We start from the raw sequence: 17,627 nt of genomic DNA, 5'->3' as shown, positions 1-17,627 counted from the left end.
GATTATATTGCTTGTCTCTTGAGAAATCTGTGTGTGGGTCAGGAAGCAATATTACCAAACATGGAACAACTTAATGATTTAAGATTAGGAAAGGAGTAAGACAAGGTTGCATATTATTATTTATTATTGCTTTATTTAGTTAATGTGCAAAATAAATCATGTGAAATTCCAGGCTAGATGAATGAAAAGCCAAAATTAGGATTGCTGGGAGAAATATTTCTGATATGCAGGTGATACCACTCTGATGACAAAAAATGAAGAAGAATCAAGAATCCTCTTGATGAGGATCAAAGATAAGAGTAAAAAAGTTGACCTGAAGCTTAACATTAAAAAAAAATTAAAATCTTGGCAATATCCATCACTTCTTGGCAAACAGAGATAAAAGAAAGGGAAACAGTATCAGATGTTATATTCTTGGGCTCGAAGATCAATACAGAAAGTAAATACAGCCATGAAATTAAAAGCAGCCATGAAAAAAAAAGGTTCATATACTCAAATCTATGGTTTTTCTAACAGTAGTGTTTGGCTGTGAGAGTTGGATTATAAAGAAGGCTGAGCACTGCAGAATTAATGCTTTTGAATTGTGCTGGAGAAGACTTCTGAAAGTCTTTAGGACAGTAAAGAAATCAAATTAGTCAATATTTTAAAAAATAATTCAGACTACTTATTAGAAGAACAGGTACTGAAATTGAAGTTTAAATTTTTTGGCCACATTATGAGAAAATAAGACTCACTGGAAGATCTTGATCCTGGGGAAGACTGAAGGTAAAAGATGAAGTATATGGCAGAGGATGAAATGGATAAATAGTGTCATGGAAGCAATAAACATAAGCTTGGAAAACTTCATGAGACTGGGAAATAGAAGATCCTGGCATGCTATGGAACATGGGGTTCATAAAGATTTGGATACAACTGAATGATTAAACAACAAAAACAAGTACAACTTACTCTCCAGACATCTTTATTTCACCAGTCACCCTCCCATCCTGGAAAACCTTCTATCCTGAGATCCTGCTCTCCTAATTGGTCAAATCTTGTAGATCAACATTTCAAGAGGGATTTCACTCATGATCATTTCAGAACCAATTTGGTTCACTTTCTTGACTTCACCAGTTCCTTATGAATTGGACCTTCTTTGCTCCAGCAGAGATACCTTTTCTCTCCACTGCCCATCATTTCTACTTTCCAGCTATCTTCTATGTGTTTGTCTTCATTAGAATGCAAACTCCTTGAGGGGTGGGACAGTCTTTTTTTTTCTTTTGTTTGTTTCTCCAGCCCTTAACAAATGCCTAGCAGATAGCATATACTCCCTAGTCTTTTCTTCCTTCCCTTTAGCCCTCTCTCTCTCTCATTTTCCCTTCCCCTCTCCCTATTTTTCCTAGTTGAGATTTACCCTGCACACTAGATTAATTTTCCCAAAATACTACTTTCATCCTGTTACTCCTCAGGAAAACGTAATTGCATCTTGTTAGATTCTCCCCATTGTTCTAGTCTGTTGAGATATTTTTATATACTGTTTCTGTTATATAACATTAGTTATTCTTCCTAGTTTTATATCACCTACAAGTCTGGCAAATATACCACCTACATTTTTATCCAAATCATTCATAAAAAATAGAGAACAGGAGGGGGAATTACTGAAAATTTACTATAGCATGAACAGGAATAAGAAAGAAATTTTAGTTTAACTTTATTTGTGATGAATTGTCTTCTTCCTAAATAAATATAAACCAAAGAAAGAGAAAAGAGAAAAGAAATAAAGAGGATGGGGAAAGACAATATATGTTCAGTTATGCTTAAGGTTAGTGCTTTGTTTCTCTCTGAGATAATTCCATTACTGGGGGGAGAGATATGTGGAGGTTTAATTGAACAGGAACAATATGGATGGTTTTCTGGCTCTTCTTGAGTTGCATATTTATAGTTTGGCTTTACTATTTGTTTCACAATACTGTGAATTACCAATAACTTATTTTAAGATACTGTGACTTTACTAGTCAACCTGATGTATTAAAGTATAATACCAAGCTTGAGAAACTTTTTTTTAAGTGCATTTACCAAATTTGACTAGCTACATTGTTAGTAGTTTCTAAATGCAGTAGAAAAGAACAGGAATTAGGTAATGATTGAGCAAATATGGCACATGAAGACAATGAAATAAAAATGTACCTAAGAAATAGGGGGAAAGAACAATTTTAGAGAAACCTGGGAAGATTTGCAAGAACTGATAGTGAAGTGAGAAGAACCAAGAGAACAATTAATACAATAACATCAATATCTGAAAAATGAACAATTCTGACAGATTTAAGAACTCTTACCAATGCAATGACTTGCCATGATTCCACAGTATGAAGTATAAAAAATACTACTCATCTTCTGACAGAAGAAATAAAATTTTGTTTACCTTTTTATGTGTCTTCTGACTTTTGAATTTTTATTTTCAAAGTTTTAATTTAGTTATGGCTTTTTCATCAGAAATGTTTAGAAGTCCTTTATTCATATAAATGCCCATTTCCTCATTCTCTACCCTCTCTGTAGTTTTATACTCAGGTTTGCTAGATATGCTATTCTTCATTATAAGCTACTATGTTTTTAAAATTTTTGCAAAATCTTATTTCCAAGCTCTTCATTCCTTTATAATAGTGGTTGTTAAATAATGTATGATCTTGACTGTGGCTCTCTGGTACTTGTATTCTTTCTTTCTGGATACTTGCAATACTTGTTCTGTTTTCTAATAAGTTGTTTTTGCTCTGATACTTACACTTTCTACTGCTTTTTTCAGTCCTTTGACTTGTTGTTAATATTTATTGTTGTTTCATGGATTTAATAATTTTTATTTGGACTATTCTAAGTTCAAAGAATCTCTTGCTTAAATAAAGATTTATGCTTTTAGTGCGAAATGTTAGCATTACAGAATTAGTTTTAATTCTCTTTCCAAATGCCTACACAATTATTTCTTTTCTAAGAAATTTTCTTTTGATTACATTTATTAAATCATTTTAAGCTCTCACTTCATTTCATTCAGAAATTCTAGATGAATTTATTCCAAACTCTGTTTTTCTTGTGAGGTTTTGTTTGGAGATGTTTTTAGAGTCCTTATTTTTTTCTGCATTTGTGTCTTTGATGACCCTATTAATATAATAATTCCTTATGGTGGGATTCTTTATTTTTTGAAATCATTTTTCCAAACTTATTTTCCAGATTGAATCTTAATGTGAGGACTGGATTGTGTGACTTTCTGGAGGAAATGTCTCAGTCCTAGGGACTAAGTAACACTACTGTGGGCTTGCTCTTGGTTGCAGCTTCAGTAGTCTGCTACTAGATTCAATTACTCTCAGCTAGCTGGAAACTTCTGCAAGGTGAGAATAGAACTACACACTTCCCTTTGATTGGGGGTCACTATCTTGATTTTTTTTTTCACAGAAAAACAGCCCTCAGGGCCCCAAATCCTTTTTTTTTTTTAATCTTGGTTATTTTACCAGAGACTTCAAAATGGGATGGGGGCTAGATTGGAAACCCTGTTCCACATAGCTGCTGCTCACTCTTTTGTTCCAGTTTCTTGAACAATATACAATCTCAGGCATATGACCACTCTTTGCTCTAGTCTACCAGACTTAGACTTTGTTTGTATCAAATATACAATCTGATTATGGAATGTGAATGAAAGAACTGCCAATTGGCATCTGTTTCTGTTCCCTGAAGTCCCCTCTGAGCTAAATCATGGACCTGTTCTTGCCATAATGCAAAGCTCGTTTCCTGTTCAATCCTTCTACTAAAAATCTCTCTCCTCTTGGCTAGATCCTATTGCCAGTATCCACAGACTTCTATGATATTAACCTGATTTAACCTAATATTATTTCCTGATATTAACCTATTTTTTACTTGATTATGTATATTTTTATGAAAAATTGATTTTCTTTTTTTAATAATGAAGGAATGATGAAAGGAAAGAAAATAAATGTTACTTTTAAAAATTAATTTTAAAAAGTAAATACAAAGTAATTTGAAGACAGGATCACCAAGTTGAATTAGGAAAATACCCATATAAGAGGTGGTACTTGAATGATAATACTACCTAAACTAATCTATTTATTTAGCATAATGCCAACAGACTCCCCAAAAAAACTATGTTAATGACCTAGAAAAAAATAACAATGAACTTCATATGGAAAAACAAAAGGTCAAGAATTTCAAGGGAATTAATGAAAAAAAAATCAAATGAAGGTGGCCTAGCTGTACCAGATCTAAAATTATATTATAAAGCAGCGGTTATCAAAAACATTTGGTATTGGCTAAGAAATAGACTAGTTGATCAGTGGAATAAGTTAGGTTCACAGGACAAAATAGTGAATAACTTTAATAACCTAGTGTTTGACAAACCCAAGATTGGACCCCAGCCTTTGGGATAAGAACTCAATGTTTGACAAAAATTGCCAGGAAAATTAGAAATTAATAAGGCAGAAACTAGGCATTGACCCACACTTAACACTGTACACCAAGGTCAGGTCAAAATGGGTTCATGAACTAGGCATAAAATTAGAGGAACATAGGATAGTTTACCTCTCAGACCTGTGGAAGAGGAATGAATTTATGTCCAAAGAAGAACTAGAGATCATTACTGATCATAAAGTAGAAAACTTTGATTATATCAAATTGAAAAGTTTTTTGTCCAAACAAAACTAATGCAGACAAGATTAGAAGGGAAACAATAAACTGGGAAAACATTTTTATAGTCAAAGGTTCCGATAAAGGCCTCATTTCCAAAATATATAGAGAATTGATTCTAATTTATAAGAAATCAAGTCATTCTCCAATTGATAAATGGTCAAAGGATATGAACAAACAATTTTCAGATGAAGATACTGAAACTATTTCTAGCCATATGAAAAGATGCTTCAAGTCATTATTAATCAGAGAATTACAAATTAAGACAACTCTGAGATACCACTACACACCTGTCAGATTGGCTAGAATGACAGGGAAAGACAATACAGAGGGGATTGTTGGAGGGGTTGTGGGAAAACAGGGACACTGATACATTGTTGGTGGAATTGTGGATACATCCAGCCATTCTGGAGAGTAATTTGGAACTATGCTCAAAAAGTTATCAAACTGTGCATACCCTTTGACCCAGAAGTGTTATTATTGGACTTATATCCCAAAGAGATCTTAAAGAAGGGAAAGGGACCTGTATGTGCAAGAATGTTTGTGGCAGCCCCTTTTGTAGTGGCCAGAAACTGGAAACTATGTGGATGCTCATCAATTGGAGAATGGCTGAATAAATTGTGGTATATGAATGTTATGGAATATTATTGTTTTGTAAGAAATGACCAACAGGATGATTTCAGAAAAGCCTGGAGAAACATACATGAACTGATGCTGAGTGAAATGAGTAGGACCAGGATATCGTTGTATATTTCAACAATACTATATGATGATCAATTCTGATGGATGTGGCCCTCTCCAACAATGAGATGAACCAATTCAGTTCCAATAGAGCAGTGATGAACTGGACCAGCTACACCCAGCGAAAGAACTCTGGGAGATGACTATGAACCACTACATAGAATTTCCAATCCCTCTAATTTTGTCCACCTGCATTTTGGATTTCCTTCAAAGGCTAAATGTACACTATTTCAAAGTCTGATTCTTTTTGTTCAGCAAAACAACTGTTGATCATATATATATATGTATATACATATATATATATATATATATATAGTATTTAATTTATACTCTAACATATTTAACATGTATTATTCGACTTGCCATCTGGGGGAAGGGGTGGGGGGGAGGAGGGGAAAATTGTAACAAATGGTTTGGCAATTGTCAATGTTGTAAAATTACCATGCAAATATCTGCTAAATGAAAACTATTAAAATTATAAATAAATAAATAAACTACATTCCAGTGATTGGGATGGGCTTGATGAGAGTTAGGTAAGGGGTTCCTGAATGAAATTATGTTTAATTGAGGTCTAATGGCAGATTTGGGGTACAAGGAGTCAAATAGAGCTCTCCTGCAACCCCTTTGGATTTGGTGCAAGGATGCAGAGTTAAATGAGGTCTAGTAGTAGCAGGAGAGTCCCTTGTAAAGGAATTTACAGACATGAAAACCTAGATTATTAAAAGAGGTTTATTTAAGATTTGGAAGTAAGAATAAAGGTAGAAATATGCCAGGGCCAGGCTGGCGCCAGGCAGACAGGAACCCTTAACATGGCCAGTGTAAAGATCCCTCTGTTTTTGTCCACCTGCATTTTGGATTTCCTTCACAGGCTAATTGTACACTATTTCAAAGTCCAATTCTTTTTGTAAGCAAAACAATTGTTTGGACATGTATACATATATTGTATTTAATTTATACTTTAACATATTTAACATGTATTGGTCAACCTGCCATCTGGTGGGGGAAGGAGGGGAAAAATTAGAACAAAAGGTTTGCCAATTGTCAATACTATAAAATTACCCATGCATATATCTGGTAAATAAAAACTATTAATGAAAAAAGAGGTGGTGCTTGAATTGAACACTGAAGGAACCTAATGTTTCTAAGACAAAGACATCTTTAAGGTGTGGAAACTACAGATGGAATATTGTATGTGAGAACAGCAAGGAAGTCAGTTTTTCTGAGACACAGAACACATGAAGAATAACAATATGTAAAAGTTCTGGTACAATAGGCTTAAATCAGATTGTGAAGGGATCGAAATGCTAAGTAGAGGTATTGCTAAATGCTAAGAAGATTGACATAATTAAATCTGTGTTTTATGAATTACTCATTGTCAGCTATGTGGAGGTTCTATTGAAAAGGAAAGAGATCTGAAATAGGGAGACCAATTAAGAGATTACTGCAATAACCCAGGCAAGAAATGATGAGGTCCTTGTATGTGCCAAAATGCTTGTGGCTAGAAACTGGAAAATGAATGGATGCCCATCAATTGGAGAATGGTTGGGTAAATTATGGTACATGAAGGTTATGAAATATTATTGCTCTGTAAGAAATGACCAGCAGGATGAATACAGAGAGGCTTGGAGGAGACATGAACTGATGCTGAGTGAAATGAGCAGAACCAGAAGATCATTATACACTTCAACAATAATATTGTATGAAGATATATTCTAATTGAAGTGGATATCTTCAACATAGAGTAGATCCAATTCAGTTCCAATTGATCAACGATGGACAGAAATAGCTACACCCAGAGAAGGAACACTGGGAAAGGAGTGTAAAATGTTTGCACTATTGTCTTTCTATCCAGGTTACTTATACCTTCAGAATCCAATTTTTACCGTGTAACAAGAAATTTGGTTTTACACACGTATATCGTATCAAGGATATACTGTAACATATTTATTATATATGGGATTGCCTGTCATCTAGAGGAGGGAGTAGAGGGAAGGAGGAAGGGAAAATTTTGAAAAAGTGAATACAAGGGATAATGTTGTAAAAAAAATTACCCATGCATATGTACTGTCAAAAAATTATAATTATAAAATTAATAAATTAAAATAAAAAAATAAATGATTAGGTCCTGAACTATTGAGAGACCAGGAATGAGTGGAAAGATGCTGGCAGACATAAGAGATACAGAATCAACAAGTGTTGTAATGGGGAAAGTGATGAGTTGAAAATGATTCTAAGTTTGCAAATTTTAAACAACAAAGTGAAGTTAGGAAGAAGGAACAATTTTTGGTAAAAGTGAATGAGGGAGTAGGACAGAGAAATAGGGTATAATCTGAAGGAAGCTGAAGGAAGGAATGTTGGAGGCTAACAAAATCGGTACTACCACATGCTTCTCACTGTTCATTAGTTACTTCTTGTAACTTCTTGTAACACTAGCCTAAGTCTTTCTCTGACATTATTTACTTCACAGAGATAGGACAGAAGATTTTTGGTTGGACACTAAACCGTGATTTGTTTTTTATGGGAAAATCTTTGTCTCTGTCCTTGTAATATATAACAGTATTCTTATCTCTTGTCCCAAATGTTCCACTTCCCCAACTTCTGGAATAAGAATGGTTATGAAGGATATATTTTTCTGCTCAAGAAGCTTCTTTGACTTTAGAATAAAATATGAATTCTTTTGTTTGACATTTAAATTCTTTCATAATCTGGCTCCAATATATCTTTCCATCAAAATGCACATTATTCTCCATCATGTGCTCTGGGTTCTTGCTTACTAGTCTACTTGATGTTCCTCAACATAATTCTTACCTCTATGCCTTTGCCCATAGTTCCTGCATGCCTTCTTTCCTCACAGAAGTCCTGCCTTTTTTCAGAGTTCAACTCCAGTGTCATGTCTTTTAAAATTCCTTTTTCCAATTTCCCTAGGTATTATGTTCCATCTCATCACTGTGTTCTATTTACATACACAAAACACACATATGTATATACCAGGTATGTATACTGTATTATCTGCAAACTTATTCCTCACTAAAAAAAACTGTAAAAAGGGGGGATGGAATTGATGGCATTCCAAGACTCTTTCCAGCTCTAATTCTGATTCTGTAATTAAGAATAGGAATTCTCTCATTTTTGTATTTGTATCCCCAGAACTTGACACTTAGCATGTGTTTGACAAATGTTTTTTGCTTCATTGATTTTCTATTCTCTTCTCTTTTAATAACATACTCATCAATAACCTACATATCTTTTAGCATATACATATATATGTGTGTGTATATGTGTATTTTTCTTTTATTCTCAGACTGTGATTACACCAGATAACTTTTATGTGATTGAATGGCAAGTAATGATAATCTGTTGTATTACTTCCATTACAAGGATGAAGGCTGATATAAGTAGTGAGGGTATATGAATACTATATACTTAGAATACTGGTATCTAACAATTTGCTTAGATAATATTGTGGTTATTTATCCATATTAATTTTTTAAACTTTTAATCAACTCCAAACTGCTCATCTTATTGTGGAATGAATTCTATCTACATGTATTCCCCTAGATTTTCTACCATGCTCCATTCAAGAACCTCTTCATCCTTCAAAATCATATCTCATAACTTAGGAGATCCTCTGACTGAAGAAAGCTCCTCCCAGAACTTCCATTTAAGTAGAGTGCCAAAACTAGCCATCTTTTCATTTTCAAATTAATTGTCCTCCTTCAGATTTCTCCATCATAGCTCTTCACACAGTACTCCCCTACCCAATTTTGAGCTTCCTTTTGTATATCATCTTCCCCCTTTAGATTCTAAGCTCCTTGAGGGAAGCATCTTTTAGCATTTTTTTTTGTTTGTGTAGTACATAAGCACAGTGCCTGAAACATAATGGCACTTAATGTTTACTGATTGACTAGAATGAATTTAGACATTTTGTCTTTATGGACTTCAAATATATTGCCTATGATTTTCCTGATTATTTGTAATTCCTAAATAATAAAAACCTTTAAATTGCTTGATCATTTTTGGGGAGCCTTATATTTCTTTGAGGCTTTCCTGACATTAATATCTTTTGTCCTAATAAGAGAATTATGATTTATATTGCCTATGTGCTGCAATGTTCTACTACTGAAAACTCTGTTATGCATTATGATACAAGAATTCATTGGAAATTTTCATCCAAATGCCCATTTGGAATGTCCTGTGTCATTTGATCCACTAGGAAAATTTTAGATACCCTGTTATATAGAGCCACAGAAATTTGCAGCCAAGATAGTTTGATTTCTTAGCTGAATTAGAAGGAACCAAAACCCTATACTTGTTTGGAGCTATGTAACATGTTTTATTCCTATTTTCAGTTTTTTCCATTAAACCATGAAGTTTTTCTGGTTGGTGGTTTCAGATAAGTATGAGATAATTTATTTAAGACATTTAACATTTAAAGTCAATCTTTTAAAAACAAGAGGAAGTCATAATAGCCCTTTTGAAAGAAATGATGACTTTAAGAGAAAAGTTTCATGATTGTAGTGCAGACAGAAATAAAAAGTTAGCAAATAAGTGAATGGCTAGTAAAGAATTAGAAAAGATAAGTGTAGACTACTCTTTTGTGAAGGCTGATGGTAGTGAAAAACTTGGGAGGAGGACAGGAGAGAAAGCTTGAGATAAAATTATATTTTGTTTTAGGCTAAGGCTGACTTATACATGTTAATAGATGAATTGAAAAGAAATAGTTGGGAAGAGACTAAAGTGAAAGAAAGGAAAGTAGTAACAGAAAAGAAGATATAGAATGTGATCAAGATCACATGTAGAAAAGTTAGTTTTTTAAGAAGATGAAATGAGTAAAGGATGATTAAAGAGAAGAAAAAAGTTTATGAGTGGAGAAGTAGGAAAACGATGCCACTTAAAACTTATTTTTCAAGGTAAAGGAGCCAAATGTGAAGCTATTAATTGACCCCACAATAATAAATGCTGTTCTTATAGTGTCATTATTGGATTAGAAATATATGTACAGAAAGAATAGCATATTAAGTAAATCATTATTATTAATATATCATTATCTATACATAACCATAGCAAACTAATATTTCATTAATCTGGAGGTTGACTTTTTAGGTGGATTAAGTTTGATTTGAAATACAGGGGAGAGGGGTGGAGCCAAGAAGGGGTAGAGCCAAGATGGCAGAGAAGGTACACACTCTTTAAGCTCCTCTCTTGCCCTCAATACCAACCTTTGAATTTAGCCTCAAAAATAGTGCTTGACTGGTGAAATTCATGAATATTAAAGGTACAACGACTTACCAGCTGAAGATAATCTGGAAGAGTGCCAGAGCAGGTTTGTCCTGAGGGATGGGAAAAGACCAGTGGCAGGCAGGGAGATAGGAAAGTCTAGCGTCCTGAACGGACCAGGACAGGGGTAGCTTCTGTGGCTAGAAGAGCAGTGGAAACCACCCTGCCACAGGCTGGTTGCTTTGCCTTGATTGTAAAGCAGAGGACCAGCACAGAGATTAGAGCCAGAGATAGAGAGTACTCTGAAAACGCCAGAATTGTACCCCCTCCCCAAATGAGAAGTGACTCAGTACAGACTAGTGCAACTGTGCAGCTACATGCTGAAGCACAGCCAGGGCAGCTGAAATCTACACAACAGGGAGGTGCAGCCTGGGACAGCCTCTAATCTGCACAGTGGGGAGATCAGCCTGGGGCAACAGAACCTTCTGGGGCAGAGATACTTCCCATCCAAGCAGGGCTATTCAGCTGGTCAGCTAACCCACAGCCTTACAACGGCTTTGGATTGGGGTAGTGACACTTTCACTGCTCACACTCTTGCCTCAAGGCAGTCGTTAATACGCACAGCTGGGTTCTTAGGAGGGCATCCCCCGAAGCCAGGCTGTGCAGACCTGAGTCACTTCCATTGGGGAACTATTTCCCAGAGCACTCCTGTACCTGGCCACTCCTTGTAGCCTTTCAACAGGCTGTCCATACACCTATCCCTGTTCTGCAGAGGAAGCTGGTAACCTCTTGGCCCTGAGGGCAGACCCTACAGCCTTTAAAAAATGAGTAAAAAAATTAAAAGGACAATTGATAGCTTCTATACAGAAAGAGAGCAGATTTTCAACCCCAAAGAGACTAATAGCAGTCTCCAGACAATTGTTGGTCCCCAACACAAAAGGCTCTCCTAGAAGAGACTATTAAAAATCTTAAAAGAGAGCTAGAAGAAAAATGGGAAAGGAAAGAGAAGCTATGCAAGAGAGCAACAACTTTCTGAAAGATGAATTGGAAAAGGTAAAAAAACTCAAAGGAGGTGCAGGGAAACAGAATTTGAGAATTGGAAAAGGTAAAAAAAAACTCCCAAGAAAGTAGAATTTGTGAATTAGAAAAAGAAAATAACTCACTAAAAAAAAAAAATTAGTGAAATGGAAAAAAATTCCATAGAACAAAATAACTCATTTAAAAACTCAATTGGACAAATACAAAAAGAAGTAAAAAAAAAAAAGCTAATGAAGAAAATAACTCATTAAAAATCAGATTTGAACAAATAGAAATGAATGATTCCCTGAGACATCAAGAATCAGTCAAGCAAAACCAAAAAAATGAAAAAATAGAAAGAAGTATTACATATGTACTTGGAAAAACAACAGACCTGGAAAATAGATCTAGGGGAGATAATCTGAGGATTATTGGACTTCCAGAAAATTATGATGAAAAAAAGAGCCTAGATGCTATTTTACAGAAAATCATCAAAGAGAACTGCCCAGAGATAACAGAACCAGAAGGGAAAATAGGCATTAAAAGAATTCATCGAATCTTCTGAAAAAGACCCTAAAAAAAATACTCCATGGAATATTGTGGCCAAATTTCAGAACTATCTAAGGAAAAAATATTACAAGCAGCCAGGAAAAAACAATTTAAATATCGAAGTGCCACAATAAGGGTTACTCAAGATCTGGTTGCATCCACACTAAAAGATCGAATGGCCTGGAATCTGATATTCCAAAAGGCAAAAGAACTTGGAATGCAACCAAGAATAAACTACCCCACTAAGCTAAGCATTTTCTTCAATAGAAGAAGATGGACATTTAATGAAACAGATGAATTTCATTTGTTTCTAAGGAAAAAACTATATCTAAACAAAAACTTTGATCTCCAATCAAGAGAAGCAGAAAAAGGTAAAAGGAATTCTTGAGAACTATATTTCTGTTGTGGATATACATAAAATCCACATGTATAATTTGATTTTACTGATATAACATAAAAAAGGGAAATAGAAATGTTAAGGGGATAGTATCAGAAAAAGGGAAAAGGAGAGATAAAAAGAGGGAAACTACATCCTACAAAGAGGCAAAGAAAACGTATCCTATCTGAGGGAAATTAGAGAGGGGGAGGAACATTGTGTGAATCTTATTCTCATCAGAGTTGGCTCAAAGAGAAAATAATTGACATATTTGTTTTACAGAGAATTCTCTCTAACCTCAATAAAAAGTGGGAGAGAAAAGGGAAAAGGGAAAGGTACAAAAAAGGGGAAGGGATCTAAAGGGAGGAGGGAGGAATACTAAAGAGGGAGGGCTGCATGGCACAAGGGGGACCATAAGTTTAATACTTGGGAAGGAGTTCAGGGGGAGCAAGGAGGAAAAAAAAGCATAATCCAGGGATATTATGATGGCAGGAAATACAGAATTAGTCATTTTAACTGTAAATGTGAATGGGATGAACTCTCCCATAAAGCAGAGATGGACAGCATATTGGATCAAAAGTCAGAACCCTGTATATGTTGTTTACAGGAAACACATTTAAAGCAGGGAGATACATACAGAGTAAAGGTAAAAGGTTGGAGCAGGATCTATTATGCTTCAGGTGAAGTCAAAAAAGCAGGGGTAGCTATCCTTATCTCAGATCAAGCAAAAGCAAAAATTGATATAATTAAAAGAGATAAGGAAGGAAACTATATCCTGCTAAAGGGTAGCATAGACAATGAAGCAATATCAATACTAAACATATATACACCAAGTGGCATAGCATCTATCTTCCTAAAGGAGAAATTAAGAGAGTTGTAAGGAGAAATAGACAGCAAAAAATATAATAGTGATAGATCTTAACCTTGCACTCTCAGAATTGGATAAATCAAACCACAAAACAAATAAAAAAGAAATTAAAGAGGTAAATAGAATATTAGAAAAATTAGGTATGATAGATCTTTGGAGAAAACTGAATGGTGATAGAAAGGAGTATACTTTCTTCTCAGCAGTTCATGGAACTTTTACAAAAATTGACTATATATTAGGACATAATGATCTCAAAATTAAATGTAGGAAGGCAGAAATAGTAAATGCTTTTTTTTCAGATCATGATGCAAGAAAATCTACATTCAACAAAAGGTTAGGGGTAAATAGATGAAAAAGTAATTGGAAACTAAATAATCTCATCTTAAAGAATGATTGGGTGAAAACAGCAAATTATAGACACAATTAATAATTTCACTCAAGATAATGACAATGATGACACATCATACCAAAATTTGTGGGATGCAGGTAAAGCAGTAACAAGGGGAAATTTTATATCTTTAGAGGCTTACTTGAATAAAATAGGGAAAGAGAAGATCAATGAATTGGGCTAACAACTTAAAAAACTAGAAAAAAGACCAAATATTAAACTTGAAATTCTAAAATTAAAAGGAGAAATTAATAATATTGAAAGTTTAAAAAAACTATTGAATTAATAAATAAAACTGAGTTGGTTCTATGAAAAAACAAATAAAATAGATAAGCCTTTGGTAAATCTGATCAGAAAAAGGAGAGGAAAACAAATTGTTAGTCTTAAAAATGAAAAGGGGGAACTTTCCACCAATGAAGAGGAAATTAGAGCAATAATAAAGAGTTACTTTGCCCAACTTTATGCCAATAAATTTGATCACCTAAGTGAAATGGATGACTACCTCCAAAAATATAGGCTTCCCAGATTAACAGAGGAGGAAGTAAATTGCTTAAACAGTCCCATTTCAGAAAAAGAAATAGAACAAGCTATTAATCAACTCCCTAAGAAAAAGTCCCCAGGGCCAGATGGATTTACATGTGAATTCTACCAAACATTTAAAAAACAACTAACCCCAATGTTATATAAACTATTTGAAAAAATAGGGAATGAAGGAGTACTACCAAATTCCTTTTATGACAAAGACATGGTACTGATACCTAAGCCAGGTAGGTTGAAAACTGAGAAAGAAAACTATAGACCAATTTCCTTAATGAATATTGATGCTAAAATCTTAAATAAGATATTAGCAAAAAGACTACAGAAAATCATCCCCAGGATAATACACCATGATCAAGTAGGATTTATACCAGGAATGCAGGGCTAGTTTAATATTAGGAAAAGTGTTAGTATAATTGACCATATTAATAATCAAATTAACAAGAACCATATGACCATCTCAATAGATGCAGAAAAAGCATTTGATAAAATCCAATATATATTCCTACTAAAAACACTTGAGAGTATAGGAATAAATGGACTATTCCTTAAATAGTCAGGAGCATATATTTAAAACCGTCAGTAACTATCATATGTAATAGGGATAAACTGGAACCTTTTCCAGTAAGATCAGGATAAAACAAGGTTTGCCCACTATCACCATTACTATTCAATATTGTATTAGAAACACTAGCCTTGGCAATAAGAGTCGAGAAAGAGATTAAAGGAATTAGAGTAGGTAATGAGGAAACCAAATTATCACTCTTTGCAGATGATATGATGGTATACTTAGAGAATCCCAGAGATTCTAATAAAAAGCTATTAGAAATAATCCACAACTTTAGCAAAGTTTCAGGATACAAAATAAATCCACATAAATCCTCAGCATTTTTATACATCACCGACAAAATCCAACTGCAAGAGATACAAAGAGAAATTCCATTCAAAATAACTGTCGATAGTATAAAATATTTGGGAATCTATCTACCAAAGGAAAGTCAGGAATTATATGAACAAAATTACAAAACACTTGCCACAAAAATAAAGTCAGATTTAAATAATTGGAAAGACATTAAGTGCTCTTGGACAGGCAGAGCAAATACAATTAAGATGACAATACTCCCCAAACTAATCTATTTATTTAGTGCTATACCAATAAGACTCCCAAGAAACTATTTTAATGACCTAGAAAAAGTAACAACAAAATTCATATGGAAGAACAAAAGGTCTAGAATTTCAAGGGAAGTAATGAAAAAAACATCAAATGAAGGTGGCCTAGCTGAAACTGATCTAGAACTATATTATAAAGCAGCAATCACCGAAACCATTTGGTATTGGCTAAGAAATAGACTAGTAGATCAGTGGAATATTCACAGGACAAAATAATGAACAACTGTGGCAATCTAGTGTTTGACAAACTCAAAGATCCCAACTTTTGGGATAAGAATTCATTACTTGACACTGCTGGGAAAATTGGAAATTAGTATGGCAGAAATTAGGCATGGACCCACATTTAACACCACATACTAAGATAAGATCAAAATAGGTTCATGATTTAGGCATAAAGAACAAGATCATAAATAAATTAGAGGAACATAGGACAGTTTACCTCTCAGACTTGTGGAGGAGGAAGAAATTTGTGACCAAAGGAGAATTAGAGATTATTACTGATCACAAAATGGAAAATTTTGATTACATCAAATTAAAAAGCTTTTGTACAAACAAACCTACTGCAAAGAAGATTAGAAGGGAAGTAACAAACTGGGAAAATATTTTTACAGTTAAGGGTTCTGATAAAGGCCTCATTTCCAAAATATATAGAGAACTGACTCTAATTTGTAAAAAATCAAGCCATTCTCCAGTTGATAAATGGTCAAAGGATATGAACAGACAATTTTCAGACGATGAAATTGAAACTATTTCCACTCCTTTTTTGAAAGTGTTCCAAATCACTACTGATCAGAGAAATGCAAATTAAGACAACTCTGAGATACCACTACACACCTGTCAGATTGATGAATGTTGGAGGGACTGTAGGAAAACTGGTACACTGATGCATTGTTGGTGAAGTTGTGAAAGAATCCAACCATTCTGGAGAGCAATCTGGAATTATGCCCAAAAAGTTATCAAAATGTGCATACCCTTTGATCCAGCCAGTACTACTACTGGGCTTATATCCCAAAGAATTACTAAAGAAGGGAAAGGGACCTGTATGTGCCAAAATGTTTGTGGCAGCCCTTTTTATAGTGGCTAGAAACTGGAAATTGAATGGATGACCATCAATTGGAGAATGGTTGGGTAAATTATGGTATATGAATGCTATGGAATATTATTGTTCTGTAAGAAATGACCAGCAGGATGAATACAGAGAGGTTTGGAGAGACTTACATGAACTGGTGCTGAGTGAAATGAATAGAACCAGGAGATCGTTGTACACTTCAACAACGATACTGTATGAGGATGTATTCTGATGGAAGTGGATATCTTCAACAAAGAGAGGAACTAATTCAGTTCCAATTAATGGACGGAATCAGCTACATCCAGAGAGAGTGGAAACTGTTTGCATTTTTGTTTTTCTTCCCAGGTTATTTTGCCTTCTGAATCCAATTCTTCCTGTGCAACAAGAAATTCGGTTCTGCACACATATATTGTATCTAGGATATACTATAACACTTTTAACATGTATGGGACTGCCTGACATCTAGGGGAGGGGGTGGAGGGAAGGGGGGAAAATTCAGAATAGATGTGAGTGCAAGGGATAATGTTGTAAAAAATTACCCATGCATATGTACTGTCAAAAAAAGTTATAATTATAAAATTATTTTTAAAAATGTAAAAAAAAATTTAAAAATGGAATGCAGTGGAGATTTCTAAAATAAAAAACAATATCAAACCCCACACACACTTTCAGGCTGCAAAATACCACCATAAAAAACATGTACTTTACTTTGTAGGAGACAGGGAGACACCCAGAGGACAGATTAGTATATATAAAAATAAAGTGACAGATTTGGAAGAAGCAGTATGCTCCCAGTACAAAGTGATATTAAAACAGGAAAAGACACATTCTAAATACAAAAATCATAGTAGTCTAGGGTCACTTATCTAGAAATAAATATCTTGCTATCAGCACAAAATGTAATTACTAATGGTATAGGAATAAAGTTAAATTATCAAGGAAAGGTTAAATTATGTATACTCTGAGGTACTTTATCAGTAAAAATGCGGCATCACATTTTAGGAAACTCTAAAAAATACATTTTGAAAAATTG

General features: G+C 34.2%; 1 protein-coding gene across 9 annotated transcripts in view; it reads right to left on the bottom strand.

Moving 5' to 3' along the window:
• Window positions 1-17,627, bottom strand: part of SYT14 (synaptotagmin 14) — a 258,761-nt gene that overhangs the window by 119,408 nt on the left and 121,726 nt on the right. The window lies entirely within an intron of this gene.

This window comes from Sminthopsis crassicaudata, chromosome 5 (assembly GCF_048593235.1).
Source record: "Sminthopsis crassicaudata isolate SCR6 chromosome 5, ASM4859323v1, whole genome shotgun sequence".
Classification (NCBI taxonomy): Eukaryota; Metazoa; Chordata; class Mammalia; order Dasyuromorphia; family Dasyuridae; genus Sminthopsis; species Sminthopsis crassicaudata.
The sequence above is the reverse complement of the archived record's forward strand: the minus strand, read 5'-3'. Positions and strand labels throughout refer to the sequence as shown.